This window comes from Callithrix jacchus, chromosome 6 (genome assembly GCF_049354715.1).
Source record: "Callithrix jacchus isolate 240 chromosome 6, calJac240_pri, whole genome shotgun sequence".
NCBI lineage: Eukaryota > Metazoa > Chordata > Mammalia > Primates > Cebidae > Callithrix > Callithrix jacchus.
In genome coordinates this window covers 158,186,195-158,196,323 of record NC_133507.1, presented here as the reverse complement: position 1 = coordinate 158,196,323, position 10,129 = coordinate 158,186,195, and the positions used below count along the sequence as shown (strand labels likewise).

The following is a 10,129-nucleotide window of genomic DNA, read 5'->3' as shown; positions in this document are numbered from 1 at the left end:
CACCATGGCGATGGCCCAATCACTTCATGAGGGATCTGCCCCCATGATCCCACACCTCCCGCCAGGCCCCGCCTCCAACCTTGGGGGGGCACATTTCAGCATGACATTTGGAGGAGACAAAGAGCCAAGCCATACCGTACCAGCAGGAAAGGAAGTCCTGGTTCCCGTGAGTGCACCCGGAACCATTCTTGAGCCTGCGTGGGTGGGAGTGAAGAGCGCCTCCTCCTGCAGGCAGTGACACTGGAGGTGAAGTTTGAGGAAGGTGCCAGGACAGGAGGAGGAGGCTGGAGTGTTCTGTGCGCTGAGGAAGAGCCACGGGGTCCCAGCTGAGGCAGAGTGAGGGACTGCACTTGGGGAGGTGGCTGGAAGCACCATCTGGCCTGGAAGTCTGGTCTTGTTCTAGAGCAAAGCAGAACCACAGAAGGCTTTGCTCATTTGTTTGCTAACAGATTTCATTTTTTGCAACAGTTTAGGTTCAAGGCCATATTGGGCAGAAAGTACAGAGATTTCTTTTCTTTTCTTTTTTTTTTTTTGAGACGGAGTTTCGCTGTTGTTACCCAGACTGGAGTGCAATGGCATGATCTCGGCTCACCGCAACCTCCGCCTCCTGGGTTCAAGCAATTCTCCTGCCTCAGCCTCCCGAGTAGCTAGGACTGCAGGTAAGCACCACCATGCCAGGTAATTCTGTATTATTAGTAGAGATGGGGTTTCACCTTGTTGACCAGGATGGTCTCGATCTCTTGACCTCGTGATCCACCTGCCTTGGCCTCCCAAAGTGCTGGGATTATAGGTGTGAGACACACACACACACACACACACACAATGTCCCTGTTATCAAAATCCCCACCAGAGTGGAACACTTGTTACAATCAATGAACCTACACTCATGCCTTACTATCACCCCAGTTTGCAGTGCACACTGGGGCTCATTCTTGGTGGCATACATTCTACGAGTTTGGACAAATGTAGGACAGCAGGTGTCCACCATTATAGTATCACACAGAATATTTCCACCACCCTAAAAGTCCTCTGTGATCTATTTATTCCTCCTTCCCCACCGACCTCTGGAAACCACTAATCTTTTTCCGGTCTCCATGGTTTCAGTTTTGCCAGAATGTCACATAATTGAAATCACACAGTCTGTAGTCTTATCAGATTGGCTTCTTTCACTGAGTAACATGCATAATCTCTGAATGGCTTGAGAGCTCATTTCTTTATCATGCTGAGTAATATTCCATTGCCTTGCTATGCCACAGTTTATTTGTTCATTCATCTGCTGAAGAACATCTTGAATGCTTCTTTTGAAGGTTTTTTGGAAAGGGAGTGAAATTCTTTAACATGGCCTTGATCTGTTTGTAGTTGTCTCCAAACCCCCTCTTAAGACTTTTACAATGCTAGTCTCCCGATATGTTTAGGATAATTATGACCATAATAGAGTTATATATAATAGTGTTTTATAAAACACCAGACATAAAGTCCCACGTGCACACTGGTTACGAGCATAAAATCTGCAGAGGGTGGATAAATCCTGGAGGGTGCGTGCAACATGAACATGGCCACTTGTGTGAGGTGTAGGATCACAGGGGGTGTTTGCCTCTCAAAATTGTTTCCGTATTTTCCCGTATACATAATTTGGATGGACATAAGCAAGTAAGAGGAATCTACAGGTCTGAAGGCAGATGACTACATCTGTAAGGTCTCTATCCAGCCCTGTCACTTACGTAGTGAGAACTTCCCTGGGTACTAAGACAAGTACTCACCTCATTTTCTTCACCTAAGAAAACACTATCCAAAAAATTTATGCTGCATATTTGGGAAACAGATATAGGACCCTCAATTTGTATAACTGGTTGAAAATTGCTGATGGGAGAATTTGAATGTCACCATAGCAACCAGCATGGAAAGGCCTTCTGATGCCCATGCCTGCTCCTTCCCTGGGTGCCCAACTCTATTCCGTGGGCTCTGCTCTGGAGACATGCTTGTTAAAGAGAGGAGCAGATGTTGCGGTTCAAGTGTGATGGGAGGAGAAGCAGCACAGAGCTCATGGGCCACCTCTCTCTGGAGCTGGATTTAGAACATGCCCATTAGTAGAGACGTCTGTGGTTTTCAAAGTGCCCACATGCACACTCAGTTATGTGACCTTCACACAAATTCATTTTGATGTCCGAGGACTCCAATTTATAGAGGGGAAAATTGAGATTAGGTGCTTTGCTGAGGTTCTCAGAGCCAAGGAGAAGAGCTTGGGTGGGAGCACTGGCTTCTGAGGACCAGGTGGCTGCCCCTTCTTGCCCACCTGACTGGCCGCACCATCTCCCCTTGCACTTACCTCACAGGTGGAGCCCACACACCCAGACAGGTGTCTGCTGGAGACTTACCAATGAGGGTGGCTCATTTCGTGTGCAAATTCATAGATCTAGTTCAAGGTAAAGATAATCCACAGCTAAGGGAAACCTTAACAGTAGTTTTAGAGCAAGGCTAATTGAAATATATTGTCTATTTCGAGCTGAAAATTCCTTTGAAGGATTAATTTTAAGAAACTTAATTGCAGTATAAAACTAAGTAAAGAAACTCAAAGTATACAGTTTCATGAGTGTTCACATAGTGAAGGCACACATTTACCCCCCACGCTGGATCAAAAAGCAGAACATTCTTGGCCTCGGAAGAGCCCTTCCCGTCCCCTCCCAGTCACCACACCCTTCCTCTCCCCGCAGGAGCTGCTATCCTGGCTTCTTACATCATAGGGTTTTTTGTTGTTGTTTGGTTTTGGGTTTTCTTTGACCAAAGTTTAAACTTTGTGTAAACGGAACCTGTATTCTTTTCTTGTGACTTCTATCTCTTCGTCAGTATTGTGTGTGTGATATTCATCCGCGTTGTTGCATATCAGTGGTTTATTTCTTTTCATTGCCATATGGTTTCCCATTGTGTGTATGTGTGTGTAGGTCTGTGTGTGTTGAAATGTATTCATCTATGCTACTAACTATATTTGACTTTCAAAATTGCTTCCACATTTTCCTGTACACGTAATTTGGAATGGAGATAAGTAAGTAAGAGAAATCTACAGCTCTGAAGGTGAATGGCTATGTCTGTAGGGTCTCTAGCCTGCTCTGTAACCTACATTGTGAGACCAGGGCACCAAATAACAAACCCTCACCTCATTTTCTTCACCTGAGAACATATTCTCCAGGAACTCCACGCTGCATGTTTGAGAAGCAGATACAATGGTCAGTGGGCGTGTAGGGTTCTAGTTGTTAATACCATGAATGGTGCCATGAATAAACTTGTATGTGCCTTGTAGGGCACACGCGTTCACGCCTAGCGGGGTAGATCAGTGGGGTAGGAGAGACGGGGCTGGGGTCAGCACACCATGTTGAGCCAGTTATCAGGGAAGAGGCAAGCAGACGTGGAGCAGGCAAGGACAGGAGGAGGAGCAGTCAAGGCAGAAGAAAACGTCTCTGCATCTTTGAGCCTCTGCTCTCCCGGCTCCTACTTTCCCTGCACTGCCGTACCGGGCTAAACTCTCCAAATCACTCCTCGTATTAATCAGCACAAACAGCCCCCAAATCTCTCAGTGGTGTACAATAGCAGCTTGTTTTTCCCCTCCTGTTACGTGTCCAGCATGGTCAATAGTGACGCTGTCTTTCTCAATCTCTCTGGAACCCTGATTGAAGGAGGAGCCACCTTGATCGCCATGGCAAGGCAGGTCCACAGCCACACCCAGCCTACATGGGAGCAGAGAAGCGGAGCTGCACTCTGGAGAAGAAGAATGTTTGTCAGTGTCTCTAATAACTATCGTGTCCCTGACACCTGGGGTGGAATTCATGAGCTCCAAGAGCATTTTATACCTGTGGCTGCTCTAAATACTTCCCGTGTTGAACTGCCCTTCTGGAGGTCCCTGACACTAAATTCCTGAGACCGGGGGAGGAGTATCTATCTGCCACTGTCTCTAACCTCGGTCTTGACAGAGGCGCAGAGCAGGTGCTCAGATGTGCGGAAAAAAGAAACTCTTTTTACCTACTAAAACCTCTCCTTATCTGGGATTTTTACAATGTGTATTTATAACTGCAAATAAATTAGTCTTTCCTCTCCTGGATTTCCTGGAAAAAAAAAAAAAAGACATGTTTTGGGAAATTACTATGACTCCAGAAATCCCAGGGTAGCTATGGAAGACTCATCACATGTAACTGGACAGATGGCCAGGAGAGTTAGGAAATAAAAATCTTATCATCAGCAAACCTGCTGTCAACTTGCTAACGGGAGACAGGTGATGGAAACAGCGAGCAGGAGTGCCGCGGCCTCTTCCCGGCTTCAGGTCTCTGCACTGTGCTCACTTGACTTCCGGAAACACTGAGTGTGCTGTGCTCAGTTATCGGGATAGCGTTTGCATGACTTTATACAAACATATATTCAACTTCATATTTTAATAAAGCTTCGTCTTTGCTAAAACATAAAGGCTGACTGTCCATATTCCTTAAAAAGTATAAGGACGTCCTGGAGGCATTAAGACCTCCATAATTTTCCTTCTTGGTTTGCTGTTTTCACAGCCCGGAGGAGCAGATGGGAGTGATTAATGAATTCCATTAACAACGGTAAATTTTTAACAAGGAAACCTCCCTTCCCCTCGATTCACTCCCTTAATCTCCTTATCAAATTAGTGCCTTTATTTTCACAACAAAAATGATATTCCTCCCCGGTAGTTCATTTGTAGTTCAAGCCCTGGTGGGATTTTAATTTACTCCTACTGCTCGTCAAGAAGAATCTGAACATCACGTGACGCATTTGCACAGCTACTTATCTGGGCCATACGTGTTCATGGGGATGAACTTGACAACTGTATGACCCAACAATGTTTTTGATTCCTTTATTTGTTTGCACACACACACACACACACACACATGCACACACATACATACATACACACACATACATACGCGCACACACACATACATACACACACATACACACACACATACATACACACACATACATACACACACATACACACACATACATACACACACATACATACACACACATACACACACATACATACACACACATACACACACATACACACATACATACATACATACACACATACACACATACATACACACACATACACACATACACACACATACATACACATACACACACATACATACACACACATACATACACACACATACACACACATACACACATACATAAACACACACATACATACACACACATACACACACATACATACACATACATACACATACATACATACACACATACACATACATACACACATACATACATACACATGCACATACATACATACACATACATACACACATACATACACACACATACACACACATACACACACATACATACACACATACATACATACACACACATACATACACACACACATACACACACACATACATACATACATACATATCCCACGAAAACATTTTCTTTTCTTCAGTGCTTCCAAATTGCTGTGTAGTACAAAGGCTGGATTCCGAGGGATGAATTCTAAATTACTTTCTCCATCTGGCATCGGAGTCAATGAAAGGAAACGGGACCAGAAGGAGTCTGATTCTGTTGGCCACTGATCATGTGACCTGAAGCCTGGGCTGCTCTGGCTCCAGGAGCTAGATGGGGCTTCCCAGAGTGGGTGAGGGGTCTGCAAAGGTTGCTCTCCATCCTCTCCCCATATATTTTGCCTTGCATTTTGAAATCACTATTAAAGTAATATATGCACATGTACAAAGATGGGAAAATACAGAAACTATGCTAGAGATCCAGAAGTTAGTGCATTTAACATTTAGGTCTATTTTCTTCTATGCATTTATTTTCTCTCTCTCTCTCTCTCATTCCCTGTCTTTCCATCTGTCCCTTCCCTCTATATGCCTGTATATGTAGTCATATACAAAAAACAGGAGATAAACCATAATACCATTTTGAAATCAACTTTTTAAGCTTGACAATATATCCCGAGGATTTTCCCATGAAACTAAATCTTTTTGGAAAAATGTATTTGAACATTTGAGTAGTATTCCATCATGATGTAGTTTATTTAAATGCATTACTATCATTGAGCATACGGAGATTTCCTATATTTACATCTTAAGAAACAAGACACATCCTTGTACGTAAACAATTTTGCACATCTCTGATCTTAGCTGAGGATAATTTACTTAAAGTAGAACTATAATGTAGGGGGTCTGACTCCCAGACGCTCTCCAGCTAATCCGCGCTGGTTCACATTCTACCAGCAGTAAAGCAGTATTGACTTCCCTAAACACTCTTCGGTAAGGGGCCTTGTCATTTTAATTAAATCTCTGACAGTGTATTTTGTGTAAAACGGTGTTTCACTGTCATGATTTGCATTTATCTGATTCCTAGTATAAGTGAAACTTCTTAATAATTATTTTTCTTAATTACAAAGGTAATATATGATACTTGTAAAATTTGAAAACATTAAAATCTTTGAACTAGAATATTCAACTTTTAAGCAAACATTTTCTACAGTCTCATGGTCCTAAGTTAATCAGAGTTTAATAACATGGGGCATCCTCTTTCAGGTATCTTTTACTCCGAAATGTATTTCCTGGTTCTTCCTTCTGAATCTGAGTTGACTAAGCCCTTTCTCCCTTAACAGAGACAAATTTCTCCCCAAAGGAATGCAGGTACCAGTTTTCAACATAGAAGTTTTCAACATTCAACTCCATTTCCAATTTTTCCTTTGAATATTATTTCTTCTCAAAGGATTGCTGTCATTCAGTTGAAATTTCTGTCCTCATTCTGTTCTCCATGTGAAAATATTAAGACTTACATTTTCAGAATAATTACTGTGTAGTATTCTATAACTATGTCAAAATTTATCCATTTCCCCAGGTATGGACAGTTTGGGTTTTTTCGAACATTCCTTTTTATAAATGATGCTCTAATAAACATACTGACATATGAGATCTTTCTGTGGACTATATCCTGAATTAGTCAAATGTAGCACTGCAGGCTATTGGCTACTGCCATCAACAGCTTCACTGGAAGAAGCAAACCATCTTCGAAGAAATTGTCTCATTTACATTTCCCCATGCTCCTTCCCCAACCCCCATACACAGGGCAGAAGAGTCACCTTCCCTCCACGTCTTTACCAACATTGACTGTTGTCCTGTTCTTTCTCCTACAAAGCATAAAGCTTTACTTTTTAACCTACGTATACATGGACCAGCTTCTGAGCCCTCAAAGCTGTATCCTTGGTCTCTGTTTATCCCACATGTTGATCTTTCATAGGGATTTTATGATAAAGGCGAATGTCAAGTTTTATTAACAACCCTGCAGGGTTTTGACTGGAATTGCATGGACTTCATCGTAAGTTAATTCAGAGAGACTTGATACCCTTTTAAGGTTGTCTTCCCACTTGTAAATCCAGAACAAATTTCCACTTATCTAGTTGTTTTTAAACTGTGTTATAATTTTCTCAATAAAAATCATCCTTGCATCGTGTTAGATTTATGCCCAGATACTTGTAAGTGTTGCTTAATGGTTGGCAGAAAGTTTTATAATTACATTTTCTAATTCATTGTTGCTGGAAATACTATCTGTGTTTCTTTCCAATTCTTCTCTCTGTATATTTTATTTCATTTGAAAATGTTTAAGGGGGGATTGTTTTCTTTGACTGATACTTTTTAGAATTTTACCATAATATGTATTAATTCAAACAATTGTAATAGACAACTTTTTTGTTCAAAAAACAAAATAATGCTTCTAATGTCTCACCACCCAAATGAGACGATGTCTAATTTTGTTGAGCCTTTTTAAATCAGATTAAGATTGTTCCCTTCTTAGTTTACTAAGAGTTATTTGATCACATATGAGTATTGAATTGAATTGAATTTTCTTCCTGCATCTGCTGAGATAACCATATGGTTTCTTCATAAATCTGTCAACATAGTGAATTATGTTAATAGATTTTCACATATTAAGTTATCAGCGTTCCTCATTCTTTTTGGTCAAGATGAAATATTTTCTGTTTCTTTCTGTTGTATCTTTTGCTTTCTGTTCAGTGTTCTTTCAGCTTGTGATAGTTTCAGAGCTATATAATTTTCCCTACATCTCACAGTGACTAATTTTATGGTTTTAATAATATGGATAGATAGCATTACATTTTCTTCTAAACTTCAGGAACAACATTTTAAAATGAAATAATTCTACCAAAATTCTATGTCAAAACAGTGGAGGAAAGACTAGACGATCTGACATTGGAACTTCCTTTTATTGATAAGCCCAGGAATTTTTGTCTCTGTATATTAGATAGTATTTCAAAATTGTACTTCCTAGTCTCTTCTTTCCAATGGTTGACTTTGCAGGGTTGCATAAACAGTATAGAGCTGTTTACCCTTAGTTCCACATTTCAGTGCTTACTGCCAGCTCTGTCACGATACCTTCCCTTTGTCTAAAGTCTTTATTTGCAATCGTTTCAAATATGGCTTACTAGTTTTTTCAGAGGGGATTCATTGAATTTTTTTTTTTTTCTGAGAGGGAATCTTGCTCTGTCACCCAGGCTATCCATATTATTAAATCTCAGCTCACTGCAAGCTTTGCCTCCTGGGTTCAAGCAATTCCTTGCCTCCACCTCCCAAGTAGCTGGGACCACAGGCGTGAGCCACCACACTCGGATAATTTTTTGTATTTTAATAGAGACGGGGTTTCAACATGTTGGCCAGGATGGTCTTGATCTCCTGACCTCGTGATCTACCCACCTCGGCCTCCCAAAGTGTTTGGATTACACGCATGAGCCACTGCACCCCGCCTCATCGATTTTTTAAAAATAAATTTTTGTTGAATTTATACATGAAGAACAACTTGACTGGGTACAAACATCAGGGCTCTCATAATGTAAAGCTACCGTGAAATTTGCTTCTGTGATAGAGCTGTGTCGAGGATGAGTCTAAGCACAGTGTTGCTCAGGTTTTTTCCTCCTTTAGGCCATGTGACTTTTCTTCTGCCTGAAAGCTTGTGGTATTCTTTCTCAATCCCTAGAGTTAAATCTTTTTAGGAAGACACACCTTAGGATTTATTTTTGTGATGAACATTTTCCAGGAATACGACGTGGCCTTTGAAGAAGCAGATTGAGCCCTTCGCTTGGGCACGGTTTTTCCTCTGGTGCTTCCGAACGTGTTCGCTTGTTCTGCTCCTGACGCTACAGGCACCCACCGTCTACATGTTCACTCTCCATGGCTGCTGTTATTCTCACATCTTCTTAATTTCATGTATCTGTTTTTTATTTCTTTGGTTTGTGTGAACATTAGCTGCACAGTGAGGGTTTGACAGCAGATAGGCCAGGGCTCAGTTCTGGCTGTGCACTTCCTCTCTCTTTGATCTTGGAGGAGAGGCTTAAACTTCAGAGCACAGACGCCCATCATGTATCCTGAGAATTACCTCATCAGACTGTTAAAGAACGAGTCGTAGGACATTTCTATAACACTTAGACCACTCCACATCAAAGAGGAAGCAATCCTTGATAGATTGACTCATGTCAGATTGTCAATATTCAACTCTTTTATAAACTACAAAATGATGTTTTCCTACGGCTCAACCTAATACATTTTAGTTGTTACAGATTTGCTTTATTTCTGCAGTATCTTAATGCCTGGCCCTTATACTGTTATGAAGCTACTGCTATGGCATTTCTATTCCTTAGTATTTTAATACATTTATGACTCCCTTATTAATGTTTTGGTCCTCATTTTTTCCCTAACTTATGCATTATTGCTATGTTGTTCTTTGCATTTATGGACCGTTTATTCCTCACCAGGCACTGGTTTTCCTTGGGACCCTCTTACCTGACTGGGCATGTCCCTGATACAACTCGCGTTGAAGGCATATGCAGTAATAGTTTACGTCCTGCCACACAGGGTTTCTCAACTGCAGAGTCGCTGACGTTGGGGCCAGATAATTATTTGTTATGGGGTGTGTCCTGTGCACTATGGGATCTCAGGCCTCTACCCTCTAGAAGCCAGTAGGACCTTCCTCCCCTTCTAGTGACAATATAGCATATGACATTTGAAATAGCATTCCACTTCTAAAATTCGATTCTAGATATTTTTGCACTGTGTGCAAAAAATGG

General features: G+C 41.4%; 1 long non-coding RNA gene across 2 annotated transcripts; it reads left to right on the top strand.

Moving 5' to 3' along the window:
* Positions 1–51: 51 nt before the first annotated feature.
* On the top strand, positions 52–6,820 carry LOC144576837 (uncharacterized). 2 transcript variants are annotated; one of them, XR_013519423.1, is made up of 3 exons: positions 52–166; positions 537–659; positions 3,669–6,820. It is a non-coding gene; the product is annotated as an uncharacterized LOC144576837 (long non-coding RNA). The 2 variants fall into 2 exon arrangements; XR_013519422.1 differs by having other exon boundaries at positions 469–659.
* Positions 6,821–10,129: the final 3,309 nt, after the last annotated feature.